This window comes from Phyllopteryx taeniolatus, chromosome 13 (genome assembly GCF_024500385.1).
Source record: "Phyllopteryx taeniolatus isolate TA_2022b chromosome 13, UOR_Ptae_1.2, whole genome shotgun sequence".
In the NCBI taxonomy this organism is placed as follows: domain Eukaryota; kingdom Metazoa; phylum Chordata; class Actinopteri; order Syngnathiformes; family Syngnathidae; genus Phyllopteryx; species Phyllopteryx taeniolatus.
In genome coordinates this window covers 18,224,116-18,245,792 of record NC_084514.1, presented here as the reverse complement: position 1 = coordinate 18,245,792, position 21,677 = coordinate 18,224,116, and the positions used below count along the sequence as shown (strand labels likewise).

The following is a 21,677-nucleotide window of genomic DNA, read 5'->3' as shown; positions in this document are numbered from 1 at the left end:
TATAGTTATTGTAAAAAAAAAAAAATATATATATATATATATATTAGGGTAGGGTTGGCGTGAGGAAAAAATTGCAGTATTATGAGAAAAAGGTTGAAATTTTATGAGAATAACGCTGCAATATGGAAAAGTTGAAATTTTCCAAGAATAACATCACAATATACAAGCATGAGAAACAGCCAAAGATTATGAGAACAAATATTTTATGGGAATAATGTTGCAATATTATGATGGGGGGGGGGAAAAAAATTCAAACGGGAAAAACTATTTTTATGAAAAAAAAAATCGCAAAATGTTGTGACCCATTTGCCCTTTTTCAAATGCAAATGTGACGCCTCGAGCTTGAAAGTTTCCCCACCCTGTTCTAGAACAATCTGTTCCAAAATAGTTTGTTCTGATGACAACGCAATGAAGTTGTGGCAAATAATCTGTCCCAGGCCAACTTTTATTCCCTTGTCGTCTCGCAAGTGCCCTCCTTGCCGCCGCTGCTTTCGAATGCCAAAGCGCCCCGAAATGGTTCTTTGGAGGCTAGCCCAAATGAGCTCTCGTGAGATTCTCCCGAAGATTTGATCGAAGCGGCGTTTTCTCCCTTATCGTTCTTCTCCACCAAGTGGAAATTTCAAGTTGAGGTTAAGCAGCTCGCGACGATACGAGACGACGTTCAGATGTTGCGATGGGCTCGAGTCGCCGTCTCGGTAAGAGCTCCCATCTGGGGTCTCGAACCCGCTATCCGGATTTGAAAAGGTTTTGGAAGAGTTGCCCTCCCGCAGGGTGAAACCACCGCACCGCCCGGACGAGAAGAAGCTGTCTGTCACCGGGAACGATGGGAAAACGTTTTTCAACAGCGCAGCTGTACAGTAGCGAGCGGCACGCGGTCGCCACTTTTGTCGGGGACGTTTGGGCGCGACGTCCAAAGCGGGAGCGGCCGTGACGGAATGTTGGGGGAATATTTCCAACGCTCTCTTCCTGTCCCCTTTGGAGATAAACACGAGCTCGTGGGCACCACCGGTTAACGGCTAGACGCGTTCCCGTGCTGCCGGTGCATTGTGGGCCGGCCGTGGTCAAACATCTCGAAAAGCGTCAACGCTGTTTGGTCGGCGTACGCAAGTTGTCCGACAAATGTTGACATTTGCGAAAGTGACATTGCAGCCAGAAAATGTTGCTTTTGTTGAACTCTTATCAAACAGGAGGACCCGCTTCTGTCGCCAAATATGCATTTGAACGCCTCCAAAAATGTTTTGCATTTGAAATGAAAATGCAAAATGAAAAATGAAAAAATGAAAGACTCAGAAGAGTTTAACACTTCTAAAGATGCTTTGAAACGCCGTTGGAACGTTGCTGTCGTGATGGACAAGTTGTATAATCAATATTGATGGTGTAATTTCGTCCCACGTGATGCAACAAGTCCCAAAAGGGAAAAAAACAAAAAGACGGCAAGAGTTTGAGGAGTCACACTAGGCGGACGAGGATGGCGGTGGCGGCGTGGTTGTAATTATGTCGGGCCGCCGCAGCCTTGCGGCTTGCGTCGGCGTGCCAGGACGTCCCGAAAGAGACTTCGCTGACGCCTTTGAGGCCTGCCGAGCACGGCCGCAGAATACATCCCATAATGCTCGGCCGCGCAACATCTGACAAAACAATCTTTTTCTCTGCCTGCTGCCATTGACTTTTGCTGCCCGTTTAAGGGGGTCCGAGGCGGGGGGGGGGGGGGGGGGGGGGGGGGGGCAGAATGACACGTCACCTTCAATATGTGACACATAAAGCATGCAATTACATGTGCGGAGGAAGGGGGCAGCACTGAGAAACGTCCAAAGCTTTGTTGACATCCCAATCGGGATGAAGGGGTCCCTGTTGCCAGGTAAATTTACTGTAAATTTGACTTCATATTCAAATGAGTTAACATCAAATGTTTAAAAATGATTTTTCAAAATGCTGAGTTAGCTTGTGTTTAACAATTCTTCTACTCATGAATTCCTGATCAGTACGTTTAATCAGTGAAATATCGGCCGGTGTGAAAATGCGACTTTTCGGAGGCTTTGTTGAGGAGAGGGGGTACGCCACCTCTGTTGCTTTGTTAATGGGGGTGTGTGGCTTGAAAGGTTTGGCAAATTTGGACTTTTTGGGGACATTGTGTGCGGGGGAGAAGGGTTGCGCCAACTCTCTCAGGTGTGGGACTTAATCGGGAAGCTGAAGGGGAAAATCGTGGACATTGTGCCCATTTTTGGAGGTTGTGTGCGGGGGAGAAGTGGTGTGGCGTAACTTCTATCTGGAATGTTCGAGGGGGGCGTGGCTTCAAAAAAATCCTGGAAATGTTGTCCATTTTTGCCGGTTGTGCGCGGATGAGAAGCAGTCTGGCATCGATGTCGGGATGTTGAAGGGGTTGCGTGGCCTCGAGTTTTGGAAATGTAAGCGATGAGAGCGGGTGCACGAACTCTGTCATGTTTTGAAAACAAAACGGACCTTATGCAGGCACAATGGTACCAAATTGTAGCAAATGTAGCTTTTTATATAAAAAGAACAAAAACAAAGTAGTGTGGTGGCGATGGGGTGCGTGGCCGTAAAAGTCTGCAAAACGTTGACTTTATTTCTTGATGGTGTGTACATTGGTGAGCAAAAGTGCAGCAACTCGGGTTGGATGAGTAAGAAATCACGCGGTGGCAATCCCCCGATGCCAACCACGCACTATTTGTGCACCTCTCTGGTAGCAACTGTTCAACCGCGATATAACTGATGGCGTGGGAGCGCTCTGACGGCATGCCTGCTCTTGATCTTCCTCGTGATCCTCTGACGTTTGCAGCTGCATTTGCTTTGGATTTCTTCAAAATAACAAGTCCAGTTTGGTGACTTGTGTTGGGATCGTGCCGCCATGACTTTATTTGGTGCTGATAAAAGCAACAAACAGGCAGTTGTTTGTCTATTTGGTGTAGAACGGAAGCAGTTACAAATTGCGATCGACTCCGCAGGACACGTGATGCTGTTGAACCGTCGCCATGACGACATGATTGCATCACATGGAGATGCTTTGGGGATCATTTTCTGCTGTCATGACAGTGTGCGTACCCCCTCCCCCCCCCCTCCCCCGCGCCCCTCCACAACACTCTCCTCTCATGACTGACAGCACTTTTGTCAGCATGCAGCCAAAGTGCTGCCATTTGTAGAGCGGCGATGTGAGCGTGAGGGTGCGCGCGGGGTGGGATGGGAGGTTTGGAATATTTGAATAATGAACACCCCCGGGGATGCGCTCTTGCGGTGGCGGCGGGGGGGTTGGAAGTGACGACGATGCGGCTGCGGACGACATTCCCGCCATCGCTTTGACGATGTGAAGTATTCAAAGACTCCCCAACAAACCGAAATGAAAAATGGCGTGCCGCGTCAACATTGCAGGGGTGCGTTGTGGGATGTCGAAGGCGGCGTGTGGCTGGGGGGAATTTGGACTTTTGAGGGAGAGGGGCGTGTGCAAACTTTGTCTGGATGTTGAATCTTAAAAGGCTTTCGGAGATTTAGACCTTTTACCCTACTGTCTGAAGTCACTTTTTTTTTTTCCCCCCCCTTTGGAGGGTGCGAGCAGGGCAGTGAAGATGCGCCAACTCTTTTGGGATGTTAAAGGGAGTGCGCACCTTAAAATGTTGGGGGAATGTAGACTTTTTAAGCATGTGTGCAGGGAAAAGCGGAGCGCCAGTTAACTCTCTCGCGAGGTAGAAAGGGTTTTACACCCGATTGGGATGTTCAAGGGGGTGCGTGGCTTTTAAAGGTCTGGGAACAATTTTAGAATGGACGCCTGTCGTGGCTTATAGTATATCTCAGTTGCTAAAAGACTAAACCTTATTGTGTCCTGAACCCACTTATTGAATTGGACACCCTTGTGGGAGAACCTTGGGTGTGTCAAGTCTGCCAGCATCAGAAGGCTTCATGGCTTCAGAAATCTGGGAAAGGTCGACTTTTGGGGGAGGGTAGAATGGGTGCACCGACTCTTTTGTGATGTTGAAGGGCGTGGCTTAATATGTAGAATTTCTGAAGGTTATATGCAAGGGTACGTGGGTGCGCCGTGAGTGCCCGCGACTTCTGAGCGTTTTCCCGTCCGACCGACCTTGAAGGCATCGCGCCGCCGGTCGGCGGGTACGCCGCCGTGCTGTCAAATGTGCGGAACGTCTCGGTGTCAACGGGCTGATTTAAAAAGAAATAAATAATAAAATCTTGTGTAGTTTTCAGGCCTAATGAGGCGGCATCTGCGTGAGCTGTGATGTGTGCCGACTAATTATCTTCCCCGGTGGAAGCTCGTCAGTGTGAAGAAGTCGCTCGCCGTGCATAAATCATCAGCGCGTTAATGGAGGTTAATGTAGGCGGGCACTCCGACATGGTGGACACCACGAGTGTGCGGGAAGTCATTCAAATGAAGGAAACGCAACGTGAAGCAACGACACACACTCGTCCTTTGATGCGCCGCGGGAATTTAGAGGCCTCCTTTTTAATATTCAAATCATTTCCCCAAGATTTCTGGCAAAACTACTTCTTTTGCTCGATGTTCATTCACCTTTGGCAAGCTTTGGGGGTGCTGAATTTGCCATACCTGTGGGAAGAGGCCGTTGCCCGGTCGGTACATGTAACGAAGAGTGAGAGATACCGGTAAAGAGGAGTGGGATACCAGTACGATACTTACCGGAAAAAGTGTGTGCCACCTGTGATGAAAAGTGTGATACCGATGAGGAAGAGTCATTTCTGCCATCGGACGCATGTGAGGAAGAATATGATATGATATGATGATAGCATTAGGCTTTACACGATCAGGATTGTTGGGGCCGATCACCGATCAGCGAATTTAAGAAACGGTCCGAGCAATGTGTCAATTTAAATGACCTGTTCATTTACTGTATATACTTAATTGCTCCCGCTTCTCCTCACGTGGGTTGCGGGCGTGCTGGAGCCTATCCCAGCTATCTTCGGGCGAGAGGCGGGGTACACCCTGAACCGGTCGCCAGCCAATCGCAGGGCACATAGAAACAAACAACCGTTGGCACTCACATGCACACCTACGGGCAATTTAGAGTCTCCAATCAACCTAGCATGCATGTTTTTGAGATGTGGCATAAACCGGGAGTGCCCGGAGAAAAGCCACGCAGGCACGGGGAGAACATGCAAACTCCGCACAAGCGGGGCCGGGATTTGAACCCCGGTCCCCAGAACTGTGAGGCGGAAGTGCTAACCAGTCGCCCACGGGGCAGTAAGAATTCATCAATTGTTAAAGAACTTTGTCGAATATCCATCCATCCATTTCCTGAATCAATAATGTATCTTTATTCTTCTATTTATGCCCGTGAGGCATAGTGACAGACAGAACAAATGATTGGCAGGAAGTCAATAGAGTCATTAATGCATCCACCTTTTCTGGCATTTTTGTTTGTTGGTGTGCCGTGAGATTTTTCAATTGTAAAATATGTTCCTTGGCCCCATAAAGGTTTGAAATCAGATCGTGTATTCCAATCAGTCAGGTCAAACCAACATTAAAACGTGACAGAAATAATGGCTGCTAACTTACTGTAATTCAATGACTTTATTTTTAATTCAATGACTTCACCCACACCGAAACTTTAGAGCAGGATTCGACAGAACGGCGGCATGTTTACGGACAACCGTTAATGCTAGCACTATCTTGCTAGGCTACGTAACGTTTTAGTTGCCGTATCGTATTAAAAGTACGTGAACATACCTCAAGCAATCCTTGAATTAAAGTCCTCTTCCGAGCACCGGTGACCACCAACACACGTTTGTCCTTATAATACAGTCGGCGCAATCCACGCTTGTTGTCCTCACCACGGTAACGAGTGTATCAGGTCGCATTCGAGTTGACAAGATAAAGCCCAGTGATCGTAAAAAACGGGATGCGGTGGTATCGGAATAAAAGATTTTACTGCAGTAGTCTGACATAGTGCAATCGTGTAAGAGCACATTTGTCTTGTAGTCTGTAGTCCGGTGGGCATTACGCGTTGTCTGATCCACACCGCCGATGTTTTTTTTTTTTAAATAACTTTATTGGCCGTCAGATATTTACAGTACTACGTCAAAAAGACACGCGACAAGGCTAAAAATAAACTAGCTTTTGGATTCAAATATACCGTGCACGATGGCGACGCGGAGTCAATGTCTTTTGCGGAGCCGATCGATGACGTCATTGATCGGATCGGTGAATTATGACATTAAAGCCGATCAGCCGATCAGCATAAAATCCTAAATATCGTCCGAGACCGATCAGGCCGATCAGATCGGTGTAAAGTCTAGTGAGGATGAGTAATTCCAGGCTATACGAAGCACGTGATGCCTGCGAGGATTAGGACGATACCAGTGAGGATTGGTACGATACCTTTGAGTACAATACTTGCGACAAAAAAGTGCTGTACCATTAAGGAAGAGTAAAATACGAGCGAGGATTTGTGAAATTCCTCGAAGCAAGAGTCAGTGTGATCTCGGTGACGGACAGGGCGATACGTGGAAGGAAGAGTGTGATATCTGCGACGGAAAGTGTGTTACCAGTAAGGGAGAGTGCGACACCGATGAGAAAGAGTAAACATACTAATAATTGGATTAAGAGAAGTCGGAGCTACTTCCTTTACCTGAGGGGACCTCAACTTGTGTGTGAGACGGTCATCCATATTGAAGAGCAGCTGGCCACATTGCATTACAGACAGCAAAATGGCGGAAATAGAAGCAAACACACAGCGGCTTGCCTTTGGAAAAAAGGGGGTGCGCCATGCGGGGTGCCAGGGGTGTGGGGGCGGGGGCGTCTCCATCCATTTAGCTGCAAGCGCAGTGGGAACACAGATGGCGCCAAAATGTGATGTGAATCCTGGATGGAGACGGTAGTGAGGGGATGGTGGGCGCACAGGGACACAAGGTGAAATGGAACCCACGGCCTGAAAGGAGACGAGAGGGTCCGGGCGGGGGCGGGGGCCCGGGTGGCGCTTTTGTCTCGCTCCAATCACACCTGTTGACAAGAGCAAGCGATGATGTCACCCCTCGAGGGAGGAGAGGTCACCTGGGGCGAGGGGTGGGTGCCAAGGGGTCCAGAGGAGGCAGGAAGCTTTATTGGCAATGTTTGCGAAATAGAGAGTTTTATTTGTTTTTGTGTGCAGAAAAGCTGCGCCAACTCTGTTGGTATGCTGAAGTGGGTACGAAGCTTAAAAAGTCTGGGAACCTTTGACGTTATTTTTGGGCTTGTACAGAAAATTGAGGAGTGCCAACTCTGTCCGCATAATGAAAGGCGCGTGCGGGTTCCAAACGTAGGGAAATCGGCCTATTTTTCCGCCAGTTCTGGACGTTCAAGGGTGTGCGTGGCTTCAATAGTTTTGTACATGTGAATCTTTTTTTGGGGAGGGTGTGCACCGACTCTGTTGTGATGTTGAAGGCGGTGTGTGGCTTTCAAAGTTCGGAAAAGGTTTACTTCCTTTTGTGTGCGGGGACTTGAATTGGGCGCATACCAGTCAAATGTTTACTGACGTTTGACTTGATTTTTGACAGTTTTTTTGACAGTTTCCGTCCCCCCCAAAACTCTCCGACATCCATCCTTATGCATCGTATGCTGCCGCCCAAAGACTCGAATTCCCCATCTATTGAGACGCCTCCGTCATTACCTCGAGAGGATCAAATAGGGAGGTGCACAAGTGGGTGCGAGGGGACGCATTAAAAGTGCCTGGAAAAAAAATACTGCATTCTTCTATCGGTCCTCAGAAAAGGATGAAGAGGATGAAGAAGAGGAGAAGGCGTTGTTGGGTCTATATGAAAAAAATCGAGTGTGTTCCAGGAGTATTTGCCCCAAAGGAATCTGAATAAATGAATCACAGCGATTGGCTCCCTCTCGTCCCTCTTCCCCACCCGCAGCCTCCCTCGCCGTCTCATCGGGCCCCGGCCCGGGCGGAGCGCTCCTATTGGCCCAGAGGGAATGTGAGAACCCGAAGACCTCGGCCCGCCGGGCTGACAGGAGCTCAAAGGGCAGCTTCTCTCGTTGGCGTGAATGGCGAGGAGCGGGGCGGCGGTCGGCGGGGGGCCGGGGCGTGCGGTGGGGGGCGCGCTATTATCTGGCTACTAATGGAGCGGAGGATTTTGGAGAGGCATAATTAAAAGCGATGGAAGCGGGGGAGGTGTGAGAGGAGTGTGTTGTCATGTGTGCAGGTTCACGTTTGCAGAGGCGCACTGGGCTGAATCTCTGCGACAAAAGCAGGGAATCGCCGCCCACCTCAGTGCCCCGCCCCCCCCCCCCCCCAACATGGTAACACCACCACCCCCGACGTGTCCCGTTGGCCAGACATCTGCCTCATTATAGCCTCCACTTCACTGCATGCTGCCCATTGTGCTCCCTCCCTCTGTTTGCGCTCACCATTCACACAACTGCATCGCTCCACAGGAAGCGCTTGCGTTTCCAAATCCTGTGTAGCGGGAAAGAGACGGCGACACCTGTGACGGAGCGTGTGATAACGCCACCTGCTCGTGAGATTGATACACCGAAGCGTACATGTGATATCTGCTCAGAAGAAGAAGAAGAATCACCTTTTATTGTCAGGAACACGCACGCATGTACACGAAAGAGAAAGAATATGATAGCGGTGATCAACTGGACTCTTCTTGTTTGTTGAGAACGTTTCACCTTGAATTCCGAAGGCTTCTTCAGTTGTAGAATTTGCGGCGTGGAGTCTCCGTCGTCATGCCTCGGTGGGTGTGTTCCTTGGGGGTGGTCAACAATAGGGTGTTTTTTGTTGCCCGGTGTGGTCGTTAGGGTCACCTTTCCCGTCGAATGAGGTGACCTTTGGCGGGAAGGATGTCAGGACGTCGTTATATGCTGATAATAGATGAGTATCCGTATCTCAGCAACTTCCTCCACGTCGACAGACCCTCCCGTTCTTAGGTCATCGTCCTCTCTTCAGCTTGCTTCACCTCCCGCCCGCCTGATCTCCATGGGGTCACTGCGTTATTGTTCATTATTGCTCTAAAGAGTGCGATATCTGTGAGAAAGTGCGTGCGATACAAGTGAGGAAGAGTGCGATATTAGTGAACCAGCTCTATTGACTGATCCACAGATCTGTGCTACAAACCTTCAGTCGATCTACGCTACAAAATAGTTTTGTATTTTTCTCCGTATTGGTCTTTGCTCAAAACCTCTGGATCTAGCGAAGCATCTAATGGTCTGCGCGCCAAACCGTGCTACAGATCTAAGCTCCAAGCTTTCCGGACATCGAAATAATGACTTGAGCATGCAACGGCGTAAGAAATGCACTCACGCACACAAACAAAAAGTAAATCAATTCCGCCACCGAGACAACACGCCGCTGCGTGCGCATACCACCGGACCCCTCCGACCCCTCGGATCCCTGGCATACTTTCATTCGGTGCGACGCCCGGGCTGCGCTGAATGTGGCCTTTGAGAGTCAGGCGGGGTGGAGGGGAAAGCAAACATGTATTAGGCAGCGCTCGCCTGGGAAAAGAACATCCAGAGCGAGTGGCGGTGGGCCGTCCGCACACAGCCACGGCCTGAGCAAACAACCTGAGAGGACTTCATGAGAGCCGGGGGCAGCTGGGTAGGGCGGGGGTCTTATTTTCGTGCAACAGAAGCTTTTTAACGGGCTCTCAAACGAATGCACCCAAAATGCCCGCTTCAAACCAAAGCAGCGGAATTCCTGTTCAATTACAGGCATGGGTCTGTGAGACCTTTTGCTTTGTCCTGTAATGTTTACCCGATTTCATGTCGATCGATAAAGATGGCCAGGGGCTAATTCTATTCAAACCTTTCAGGGCCGCTCACATCCAACCGGCCGACCGTTGCACATCCAAAATGGCTGACTGTCTGAATGTCCATACAGTTTCATGTCAGCTGGCGAAACTAAGGCAACGCTGGGTCATTTTTGGGGGACCCCCAGAATCTGTCAGTTCTCACCAGGATACGGGACTTTCACGGCGGTGACTTTTCAGGCATGTCGAGGCCCCAAAACACTCCAAAAAGTCTCCTTTTGCTGATGAAATGAACAGTTGTGCAGTTGTTGGGGCCAGTGGGTGGGGGTCTTTACTGGTTTGTTTACAATCGTGACTACCGTTCACGCAGGCGGGATCAGCGCTCACAGATGAAGCCTTTGAGTCTCTTAAATCCAGGGATTAACTATTGTGGCTGCATAGCACAGTCTGCCCGGCCCCCGCCCTGCTCACCACCTCTCAACGCCACCCACGGCACCGACCAGCCTTCGGGTGGGCACCCGGGGGGGGGCTCCCAACTGCCCACGAGGACGCCTGGTTTCACCAAACCCTGTTATTACATCATAGAAGGTTTGAGGTTCAGCACTCCCCAAATGGGGTTGGTACGTGTATCCTGGTGAACATTTCCATATTTTAGGGGTCCTCTCAAGGTTTTTGGCACCGGAATACTCCTCAAATTTGCCGGGTGTGTGAACTTTTGCATATTTTAGGAGTCTCTTTAAAAGTTTGAGAACCCGAGCACCCCCCAAATTTGTCTGTGCCAGTACCCTGGTGAACATTTCCATATTTGAAGGCTCCCTTTAAACGTTTGAGTGTCCCAACAAAAAGCCGTGCTACGGCACATGTTCTGCAACTTGAATAAACAGTAATCCCTCGTTTATCGTGCGGGGTTATTTTCCAGAAAACCCCCACGGTAGACGAAAACTTCCAAGTAGCAGACAATTGTCAATAAATGATACTTGAGCGACTTACTTATTTATTTGTCTACTTGAGGTCGCCACCCACGCAGTCTACACAAGCACGCAGGTGTTCTCTCTGCTTGAGTGACATGAAAGTCAACCCATGCGGACGTGCGAACGATGAGCAATTTGCTGCCTAAATGTGCCTCACAGTGGCAGTCTTTGTGCTAACTGCTGCTTCCCAGAATTCCTTGCGGTGCTCTTTTTAACTACAGGTTGTAAAAAAAAAATGAAGCTTAGCGTTGCTCTTTACTTGCATGTAGTTGGCCCAACCAGTTCCATTTGGTTATGAGCGTTTGCATGAACTATACTGTACGTTGGGCTAAGCGAGCATTTGAAACGATTTCATGAAACTCTGCCTGCGGCTTGTGCGTCAACTCGAAATGGCTCAAGTTAGGTTTCTTTCTGTGTAAAGTGAGAGTTGATTTGCCTTATGTGAGTCGTTGCTGCCACACGATCATCAAATAGCCAGTAATTGTAACTGAAACCAACGGCAATATACTTCTCATCCCCAAACATCTGCGACACACTGAATACGCAATATAGGCAGGGATAACTGTGCCCAAAAACTCCTCAAATTTGATTTGATTGAAGTAAACAGCTTCCATCACCAGTTTCATAGATTGACACAAAATCCGGTGGCCGCGTCCATCGTGACAGGACGCACACTTGCCGTAAAACAAACCGCAAGTCGGCCATTTTGCGGCAAAGCAGCCGTTCCCATCTTATTTTGTCCATTTGAAGAGGTTAGACTCCCAAGTCCTATTTTGCTTCCAAATTTGAAGCAGTCATCCGAGAGAGATGACTGATGCGAAGCCTTTACACTTTGCTGCGTAGCTGAGCGCCGCATGTGGCAAACGTTTGATTCGCCATGAAAATCAAATAAGCGCCTCCTCCCCCATAAAGTGCCATTTTAAAGGTCATTGATGTTTGTCGCGATTCTTTCCTTTCACCCTCCCTGAAAAAGTTGCGGCGGCGGCGGCCCAGCTGTCTCGTCCCGCTTCGCGCAAACAGCACAGAAGTCCAGACAGCCCAGACAGGCCGGGGCTAATAAAAGGCAAAACGAGGCACGGAGGCCTTGTTTGCTCATTGGCCGCTGGGAGGAAAGGAGGATAACTTTGGAAGTGGTGAAAGTGAGCACGTGTTGGGGAATGCTTGCGGTGGGCCTCCAGCGGGTCAAAACGCGTCCTGTAGGCCAGCTTCTGTGCTATACGCCGAGAGCCACCGTCACACATCTGGACGCCAAATTCCATGGCGACGCAATTGTGTGTGTGCGAGTGAAAACCTGCGCTAACTTGATTGCAGCCTGGAGCAGAAACTTTCAAGATAGTAGAATTACAAATAAAGCTCTGCGTCTTTACATCTGCTTTGCTTTTATTAGTGGAGTTTGGTGCTTTATGGTGGGTCATCAAAATGTTTCGCAATTTTGGCTCATCGATGTGTCTCGTATGCAAGCTTTCAATTTGGCAGCAATCGGACAAAATCCTTCGGACAAGTTCGTCTTTGAAGGAAAATGAAAGGATGTAATCATGGTTGATTAAATGATTATTACTGTATTTTTCTTACTGTAGTGTGCTATTTTTCTTGTTAAAAAGCACGTTACGACTTTTGGGGGGCTGGAATGGATTCATGACATTTTCATTCCTTTCAACGGGGAAGGATGGTTTGAAGTAAGCGTTTTGAGTCACGGAGCGAATTCAACTCATAAGTCAAGGCGCCACTACATGAGAGTTTCAGGTTTCACGCTGAGTCATCAAACTTTACCCACTCGTCAACTCTTCATGGATTAGCTGGGCTGCGTTCACGCTGCAGGGCATGATGTCCAATTGTGATTTTTCTTTATTTTTTTTTTTTTTGTATGTAGTCATTCACATTACAAAAAACACTTCTAATCTGGGCGGAATGCGTCGGTGACATTACAGGCGTGCGCACAAAACAGGACGTCACGCCTTTTCTTCTTGCACGCAAGCGAAACGCAGCTCGTTCTTGCGATGACGCCATTGAAAAGCCTCCATTCGTTCAACACAGTTCCGTCAAGAAGTCAATCGTCCAGTCTGCATCGTCGTCATCATCAGCCGGCGTCGGCCCTTGTGGGTGGTCCACATGCGACACACACACACACACACCCTCCATGTGGATTTATGAATGGTTTGACTGCCAGACAAGTTTTCATTTTCGTTTTGCCCTCCCAACACAAAAATGACGTATTCACACACAAATGATTTCTATTTCACTATGTTCAAAGTTTGGATTCTTATTAGTTACGGCTGCGAGCGCGACGCCGCAAGCTTGATGAAAGGGTCCCCCTTTCATCCCGCTTTGAAATGAAGACAAAAGAACGCAGCTTATTTATGACGACTTGAATATTTCTGCACAAGCCGGAGAGTGCTTGTCTGCGAATGTGTCGGTTCGGTTATGTAGACGTTATTATAACTGCGATATTTTGAACTCTCTCCTGCCCAGTGACTGCTTGGGAACAAAGGAATATCGGAGTCTGTGTGGTCAAGAAAGAGGGGTAAATGTGTGAAAAAACGAGGGAGGAAGTCTTCTTTCCCGACTAACAATGGCCTTTTTACGATGTTATTGATTTGTGTTTGACATTTTCCCAGCAGTTGAACAATCACAGCTGCTTCTTGTTAGCTTACAAACAATTTATTCCTTTCTAGGACAATGTGAGCACCAAATACTGCAAAACAAATATGCGGAAAACATTATTATTATTTTTTTCTTAAAGCCATTTCCCGTGTGGAAATGTGCTTGCATGTTGATCTTTTCTGCCATTGTTTTTCAATTGCAGTCCTGGGAATTGAAAAGTAGCATAATACAACTTATTTGTTATTTACATGGAGTACCAGTCCAACGTTTGGACACACTTTCTAGTGCTATTGAATGAGAAACTGTGTCCATACTTTGGACTGCTGGTGTATTTGCTTTATTTCACCCTCTTCCCCCAACTGATTCGTAATCACCTCGACAAGTTAATTAAGCCGCAGTTCACGGCGTCAACGTCCGCCCTGGAGACGAATGAAGCGTCTCCGAGGAGCGACAGAGTATTAGTCCAATCTCAGCAACGTCGTCATTCTTAATACCTCACAGGGAGGAAGGTCTTTTCGCAGTTTCCGTATTTGACGGCATCTCAGCCCGTTTAAGACACAAACAAGCTTTCATTTGTCGAGAAATTGGCTCATTTGTATTTAGTTCACACTGGTGAGGCCATTAAAGCATCAGTTCATAAAAACAGCAGAGAACTGACTGAGTGACATGACTGTATTGCCTCTTATATATATTTACCTGCAGAAAAATCCTTTTCTCACCATTCTGGCATTTAGCAAATAGCAATTATTTTTGTAATCCTAATTGACCTACAACAGGAAAAGTTAGAGTCTCCAATTCATGCATGTTTTTGGGATGTGGGAGGAAACCGGAGTGCCCGGAGAAAAGCCACGCAGGCACGGGGAGAACATGCAAACTCCACACAGGCGGGGCCGGGGATTGAGCCCGGGTCCTCAGAACTGTGAGGCTGACGCTCTAACCAGTCGTCCACCGTGCCGCTAAATCAAATGCATTTTTAAAATATTTTTAATACAGTAAAACAAAAAGCCAAAACTGAAAGAAATATATAAACTAATAAACTGTATTAATTCATATTTATTGAAAAGAATTAATTAAAGAGGGGCCAAACCACTTACAATACATATTATTTTAATTACTTATTAAAAAAATAAAATAAATAAACAGCATTGAACAATAGTTAAACATTAAAAGTGTTTTTAAAAGCCTTGGAGAAGCCACACATGGTTGGGCGACACTTAAATGTGGAAAATGAACTCAAATGCTTGAAGGGTCCGTATGAGCAAAACCTGTTTTTGTGTCCAGAGCGAGGCGGCCATTTTGTTGTTGTTGTTGTCGTGCCAGCGTTTTTGGTCGGAGGTTACCGTAAAGCAGCCCTCGGAATTGCTCCTCTACTTTTATAGCCTCCGCTAACCAGAATAACATGCCAAACACGCACACACGCAGCATCCCGAGGCGAAAGGCTGTCCTACAAACAGTATAGACTGTTTTTCCTCTTTTATTTTGGGGGCGAGCAAAAGGCAGCTGCAGTCTGTCCGCGCGGTTGTTTGGGAACGACCGGTTCGGGCCCGGCGCCGTTGCGCTTCTTCGCGGCCGCTCTTTCCTGACCGTCACTGAGCCGAGGCGCTTTTTCTATATTCCAAAAGTCTCACGGCACACCGCCAAACAAAAATGTCACCAAAAGCAGATCATGTCAAATAAATACTGCATATGGGGCTCATTTTCATGTCATTTCATCAGTAACGGGAAAGACATACGCCGCTCAATTTCCATTTTAAAAACAATTCATTTTACTGCTATGAGTATTTGAATTATTGGCAGTTGTTATCATATCTTTCTAAGAAAAGTCATATTCTAATGTAACATTTTGTAAACTTTTTTAATGCCAAAATGTCTTCACCGTTATGTGTCCCTAAAGAAGTTACCTGATTTGCAACTTGTTTTGTGAAGATGCTACTGACATTTTTGGATATATGGATTTTTTTGTCTCTTATTACTTAATATGTATTTTCCATAGAAACTTGGATTGCAAATATTTATTAATTTTGTTTGTTTGAATATCACTCTTTGTCTTATGTTGTAATGTGTAAAAAAAAAAGAAAATCACAAATTGGCCGATTTTTCTCTCTGTTGTAAAGTTGTAAACAAATACTCAAGGACAAAGTATTCTATTGATTAATCAGTCGGGCTCTAAAATAAATAATACATTTTACACCAAAACAATAAAATTGGATAATTTCACTTCAATCACTGTCCAAACAAAAGTATTGGGACATAGCGGCAGACGATTTAGCGATTCCAACTGTGTCCCAAACTTGACCTCCTGCAGCCTCCTACTCAAAGCACCTTCTTGCTTTTGGAGGGGGGGGCTAAAGCTTCAAAGACCCAGAGGAATGGACTCATGGGCCGGGGTGGGGGGGACAATGAAAAGCTTGCGGTGGTCCCCCTGGAGGCAGACTGTGGACGTCTTTCAGCTGCTAAATGCAGCAGCAACAACACTTGTGTGGTGTTGATGGAAAAATGGGTTTAATGTCCCTATAAAAGCAGCTTTAGTGGAGACGGCGTGTATTTATATCTGCAACACAAGGAGCGGCGTGACTTGGTGGCACAGTGGGATAAACGCGCTGCCTTCTGTTACACTTCAATTTATGATACAACCTTTCAGTGCATTTAGTGACCTTTTGAAGAAAGATATTTTTGGACTTTTTATCATTATTTAGCAGCGTATAGACAAAAGTACAAGTGTTTTGAAAAGCCCTCGCCAAGGCTGTTAATTTAAGGTATGACTTGATGCGGGTTGGTGCAATTCGATTTTTGACGTTGTTTCTAGCGAAGTTTGATTTCGGGCATTTTCCTCAAGATTAAAGGAAGTTGTCACTCTGATGTAACCGGCTATGTGAATATTCCCCATCTATATGTTCGCCAATTTTGGAAATGATGATGAAGTGAACATTGCTGAAAATTTCATTTTTTTTTGTGTTTGTCTTGTTTGACATTGGTTCGACCTTGACTTTTGACCGATACCTTTACAATTGGGCATGTACAAAGCGCCAAAAACCAAAGAACATACAGCGTAAATGTCAAAGTTGACGATCGTATGTCAAAGAGTCTCACTTCCCCGATTGATGCTACTTGCTCCTCTTGTGTCACGTGACTCCATAGGAACAGGACGACAGTCGCCATGGCAACCAGAAGATGCTCGAGAGAGAGAGAGACTGCATGCCCATTGCTGTTTACGCACAAACGCTTCATCGCAGCAGTCAGTCAGCCTCTCGCAAACTATTTTGAGATGACGACGTGGGCGTGCGAGAGCGCAGCGACGTCGGATCCTCCGAGTTTAGCTCCAAACGGACGCGTTTGGCGGGAAATCAGCCACCGGCCGTGGTTCGACGCATCCTGGTTGGGAATTCACAAAGACTAAAGATGTGATGAAAATGGATTTGTTCAGCACACTTCTTGTGTCTTTTCGAGCAAGACTTTGAGAGGTTTTTTTTTTTTTTTTTTGGGTGGGTCTACTTGTGACACACATGCCTACCAAATTTTATGTTGCTAAGTCAAACTGGCTTTGGGGGCTGAATTTTTTTGGGTTCAATTCTACAGGGCATTCCGCCAGTGGAGGGTCTGACGTGAACTCCCATTTTGTCAGCGCTGGATTTATCAGCCCTCGCATCGCGTTCCTCATGTGAAACCCCGACTCTGGCTTGAAACCCTAACCCTAGCTTCAAAGCCTAATTTGAAATCCTAAACCGGATTTTGAACCCTAATTTGAAACCGCAACAGTTGTTTGAAACCCTGACGCAGTGTCGGAACCCTAACTTGAAACCCTCGTTTGAAACCTAAACCTTGGCTTGAAACCCTAACTTGAAGGCCCAAATCCAAACATGGATTGGAACCTTAACTTGGAAGCCTAACATTTGTTTGAGCCATAACCCAGGATTTAAAGACTAATTTTAAACCCTAACTTGAGTTTCAAAATCTGGCTTGAAACCCTAACCCTGGCTTGAAATTGTAATTGAAAATCCTAGCCTTAGGTTGAAATGCTAACTCTAGCTAGAAATGTTCATTTGAAAACATAACCTTTGCTTGAAACCCTACCCCTGGCTTGAACCCCTAAAAAAAGAGCTTGAAACCCTACGCTAGTTTTAAGATCTAGTTTGTATGTCTTGCTTTAGTTTGCAACCCTAAACCGGGCTTGAAACCCTCAGTTGTGTTGCAGAAAACTTTTACAAGCGGCGAGTGCCTGCGGACAAAAACACGACGGCGATGATGATGATTGATTTTGGACGACCCGTGGACGGCTGACACACTCCCAAACCAGACACGCGCACACACATACGCACACAGTTGTTGTTGATTTGGACACCGCGGACGTTTTATAGCGCCTTAAGGTCTTCCCGCACCTGTTTGCTGACAAGCGTCGGCCATGATTGATGTCTGTGCTTATTTTAATCGGTGAGTCTTGGCCTGAAGGGTCAGCTTTTTCTTCTTCTTCTGTAATTCTTTTCCGACCAAAATGGTGCCGGCGTTCCTTATAATGCGCCAGGAAACGCCGGATTGAAAGGATTTGACTCTTGCCCTGAATCAGACATCACGAGTCAGAGGATCCTGTAAGTCATCTTCTGCTCAGGACACAAAGCGGGATTCAGATGATTTGGTGTGCTGTCGCGAGTCAGCAGACTCAGTGACAAGGCTAGGGACTCATATGATTCAGTTGAGTCGAGTGACTGACTCGATTAAAGGATACTGCGGACTCTGATGGTTTGGTTCTCTGGTTCGATTTAACTGACACACAGGAAACACCGCAGACTCCTATGATTTGGTTTACCGAATCAAGTCAGAAAACGCTCCAGAGAAGGTTCCGTTGAATCGGGTGACTGACTGGAGGAACACACCATAAACACTGAGGACTCAGATCACTTGCTCCACTGACTCGAGTCAGCGGACTCACCGGAATCACAGCAGACTCCAATGACTGGGTTAACTGACTCTCGTCAGCGGACTCAACGGCAATACTGTGGACTCAGAGGATTCAGTTGAATCGGCTCGACTGATTCAAATTAACGGACGTGCCAGAAACACAGTAAACACAAACGATTCATTTAAATCGGTAGAGCGACTTACAAATGTTTTGGTTCATGGACTCAAGTCTGCGGAATCACCACGAACACAGCAGAATGCAGTGATTAGGTTCACTAACTCGAGTCAGAATGCACAACCAAAACGCCGCAAACTCAGATGATTTGGTTCCCTGACTCCATTCAGTGGACTCACCAGAAGCACTGCGGACTCGGAGGATTCCGTTGAATTGGGTTAGTGACTCGAGTTAACTTACTCCGCAGAAACACAGCAGACTCGATTCATCGATTTAAGTCGACGGTCTCATCGGAAACACTGCAGATTCAGTCGATTCGGTCGAGTCAGGCGACAGACTCGAGTTAACTGACACGGCGGACTCACGCGTCATCATGAATTATGCAAAAGTGTACCCGCTGATATTGTCAATAGTGATGTATATGTGGTCTAAAATATTGTCTATCGGGTGAAGATGAAAGTGGTTGAAATGCTGTGTCGCGCTGTTGCCATGGAAACCGACACTAATAATGCAGCATAAACAATATGTACGGAATGTCTATGCAATATGTCAAGTTGGTTTTCGCCTTTGTATGGATTTCCAATTAAGGTGTGCCGCTGCTGATGATGAAGTGAAATGCTTAAATTGAGCTTTTTTCCCCCCGTGCGTTTATTATTATTAGCAATCTCATGAGTTGACTAGCATTCTAACAAGCACATTTTCGCATATGTATTGATTGCTAATCTCCAACTTATTTACTAAATGTGAGAGTTATTCCGGATGTACGCTCGGAAGCTGCTCGGTTTGTCCGTGGGTCACGATGCTCACAACCCGTTTGAGCGGTCGTTAGGAATGCCACGAGTTACGACGGGCGCAAATCCGCTCCGCAGCGTTCATCCGGCCGCATGCGCCGCATTCCTGACTCGCCTCGTTACAACCTTCGTTGTTCACCTAAGATAATTGTAGACAGTCTACAAAGTTGCGTGTCCGTACGAAAAGCCATATCGATTATGTGCGTGTATGTATATGAAGTTTGAATAGTTTCATACTAGTTTCAAAAGTAGGTCTTCATTCATTTGTTCGTAAAAAAAAATCTGAATTCTCAAATGTAGTCAATTTTGTAATAATAATAACTAATTTAGGAATGTACTATATACAGTTTCACAGCTCTGTCCTTGCTGTATGTTCTCATTGGCTATTACTTTACAAAATATAGGATATACTTATTTTTGTATTCTTTATGTTTACTCAACTGGAATAATTCCTGTTTAAAAAAAAAACATTTAAATATTCACGCACATGTATTTACTTTTATTAATTTCGTTTTTTTAATTTGATTTTGTAGTATCCCATTACAAAATGATTACTAGAGTCCTAAATATAAATAAACTGTGATTGCTATGCTTTCTAATTTATAAACAATGCTAATAACTTTTGTGAAATTTGCTGCTTGATATTTTAATACATTTTCATTCTTTAATAATTTTTTTCAATTAACATTTTTCATTTCTATCGTGCCATTCAAAGGATAAATATAATGATACAATAATAAGAAATAAAGTTTTTGGCGAGCAATTTAGTCTTCAATGAACCTAGCACGCATGTTTTTGGGATGTGGGAGGAAAGCGGAGTACCCGGAGAAAAGCCACGCATGCAAACTCCACGCAGGCGAGGCCGGATTTGAACCCGCAACCTCACTACTGTGAGGCAGATGTGCTGACCCGTCGGGCCGGCGTGCCGCCAGAAATAAAGTTGATCGTCACTATTACACATAAAAAGCTGTAAAACCACAAAAGCTAAAAATGTGCACACACAAAAAGATAAATGGAAAAAGAAACAAAATAATGATAAGTGAGGAAAGTATTGGTCCAGAAAAATATAATAAAATATAAGTGCAGTCTTTGCGCAAATGGGCAAATTAATTGCACCAATGCAATTGTCATTATTATTAAGAAATGATGTTGATATTTTTGGTTCAAAACAGATAACAGTTTGTCAATACATAGAAATGCTGATGTTGGCGTTTGGACTTTCAGTCTTTGTTTTTCACTCTGCGTGCACGTGCCCAAGTGCTGCTGCTGATAGATCAATACTCGACTATCAATGCACCGTCCTCATCCTCTGTCGGACGAAGAGAAGGGGAAGAAACGGAAAGATGGAGGAAACATCTTGAAAGTTAAAGTAGTGTTTCTTTACCTCCAGATGCCGGGAAACAATCTCAACATCATCGGGAACGTTTCGCGTCGAACGCGCAGAGATATTGCATTGGTTCAAGAGCGGCCGCCGACATTCGCGCAATCCGATGAACCGACTGAGCTCGTAAGGCTCGTCTTTCCAGATTTTCTTCTCCTGTCGTCACGCCTGCGCAGAGTGGACAAACAGCCACACACGGTGGTTTAGGACTTGCTTCTTTGACATGATTTGTCACTTAATTCTGAACTTTATGTGGTTCTTGAGCTTGAACCAAAAAAGTCAAAAACCACATCAACAATCTCGTCAACGACCTGGTCCAAAACCAGGTTAATAACTAAGTCAAGAACCGCATCACAGGCAGTCAAAATCCAGTCAAGAACCACAACAATTTAGTCAACAACCTGGTCAAAAACAAAATCAATAACTCAGTCTAGAACCGCATCAAAATCAGTCAAAGTCCAGTCAGAGGCAAGTCGCAGAGTGCCTCAAGAATCACGTCGAAAGCGAGTCAAGAACAACATCAAAGGAATCAAGTCAAGAACTACGTCAAGAAGCAAGTGAAAGGCAAGTCAAAAACCAACTCAGAAAACACATCAAAATTAACCAGTCAAAATCAATAACGAATTCAAGAACCAATTGATAAGTCCAAGACCACATCAAAGGCAGTCCAAATCAAATCAAAACCAAGTCAATAACGAAGCCAAGAACCAGGTAGAGAACCCCAGCGGGTTCACGGGCGTTCTCCTGCCGGTTGGATCTCCACGGCTCTCTGGAATGAAAAGGGAGGAGGACGAGGAGGGAATGTTGGGGGGGCTTCTAAAGAGGGGGCAGGGGGTGATTCCAAGGCTATTAGCTCGCTCCCTTTCCACCTGTCACACATTGGTGACTTTATTTCCACTGGGCTCAGCTCCCCCCCCCCCCCCCCCCCCCCCAGCAGATATCAGAGAGATCATCTCCGTCTTTAGCTAAACGACCGCAACAAGCGTCGCAGCCCAACCCCCTCGGAACCCCCGCGACCCCTCTGGCACCACGAGGGTACGAGAGGGTGCAGAGGTCTGGCCCGGGCCGAGGCAGGGACCTTCTCCAATGGGGCCTGTCATGCAGAAAACTCCCCCGACGTGCACACACACACACACACACGCACACACACAGCTGTG

At 46.4% G+C, this 21,677-nt stretch overlaps 1 long non-coding RNA gene across 1 annotated transcript in view; it reads left to right on the top strand.

Annotated features, from left to right (window-relative positions):
- The window catches only part of LOC133488182 (uncharacterized), an 80,225-nt gene extending 60,606 nt beyond the window's left edge, over positions 1-19,619 (top strand). The window contains exon 4 of the long non-coding RNA XR_009791575.1: positions 16,419-19,619. This is a non-coding gene — a long non-coding RNA (uncharacterized LOC133488182). The remainder of the gene's footprint in view (positions 1-16,418) is intronic.
- Positions 19,620-21,677: the final 2,058 nt, after the last annotated feature.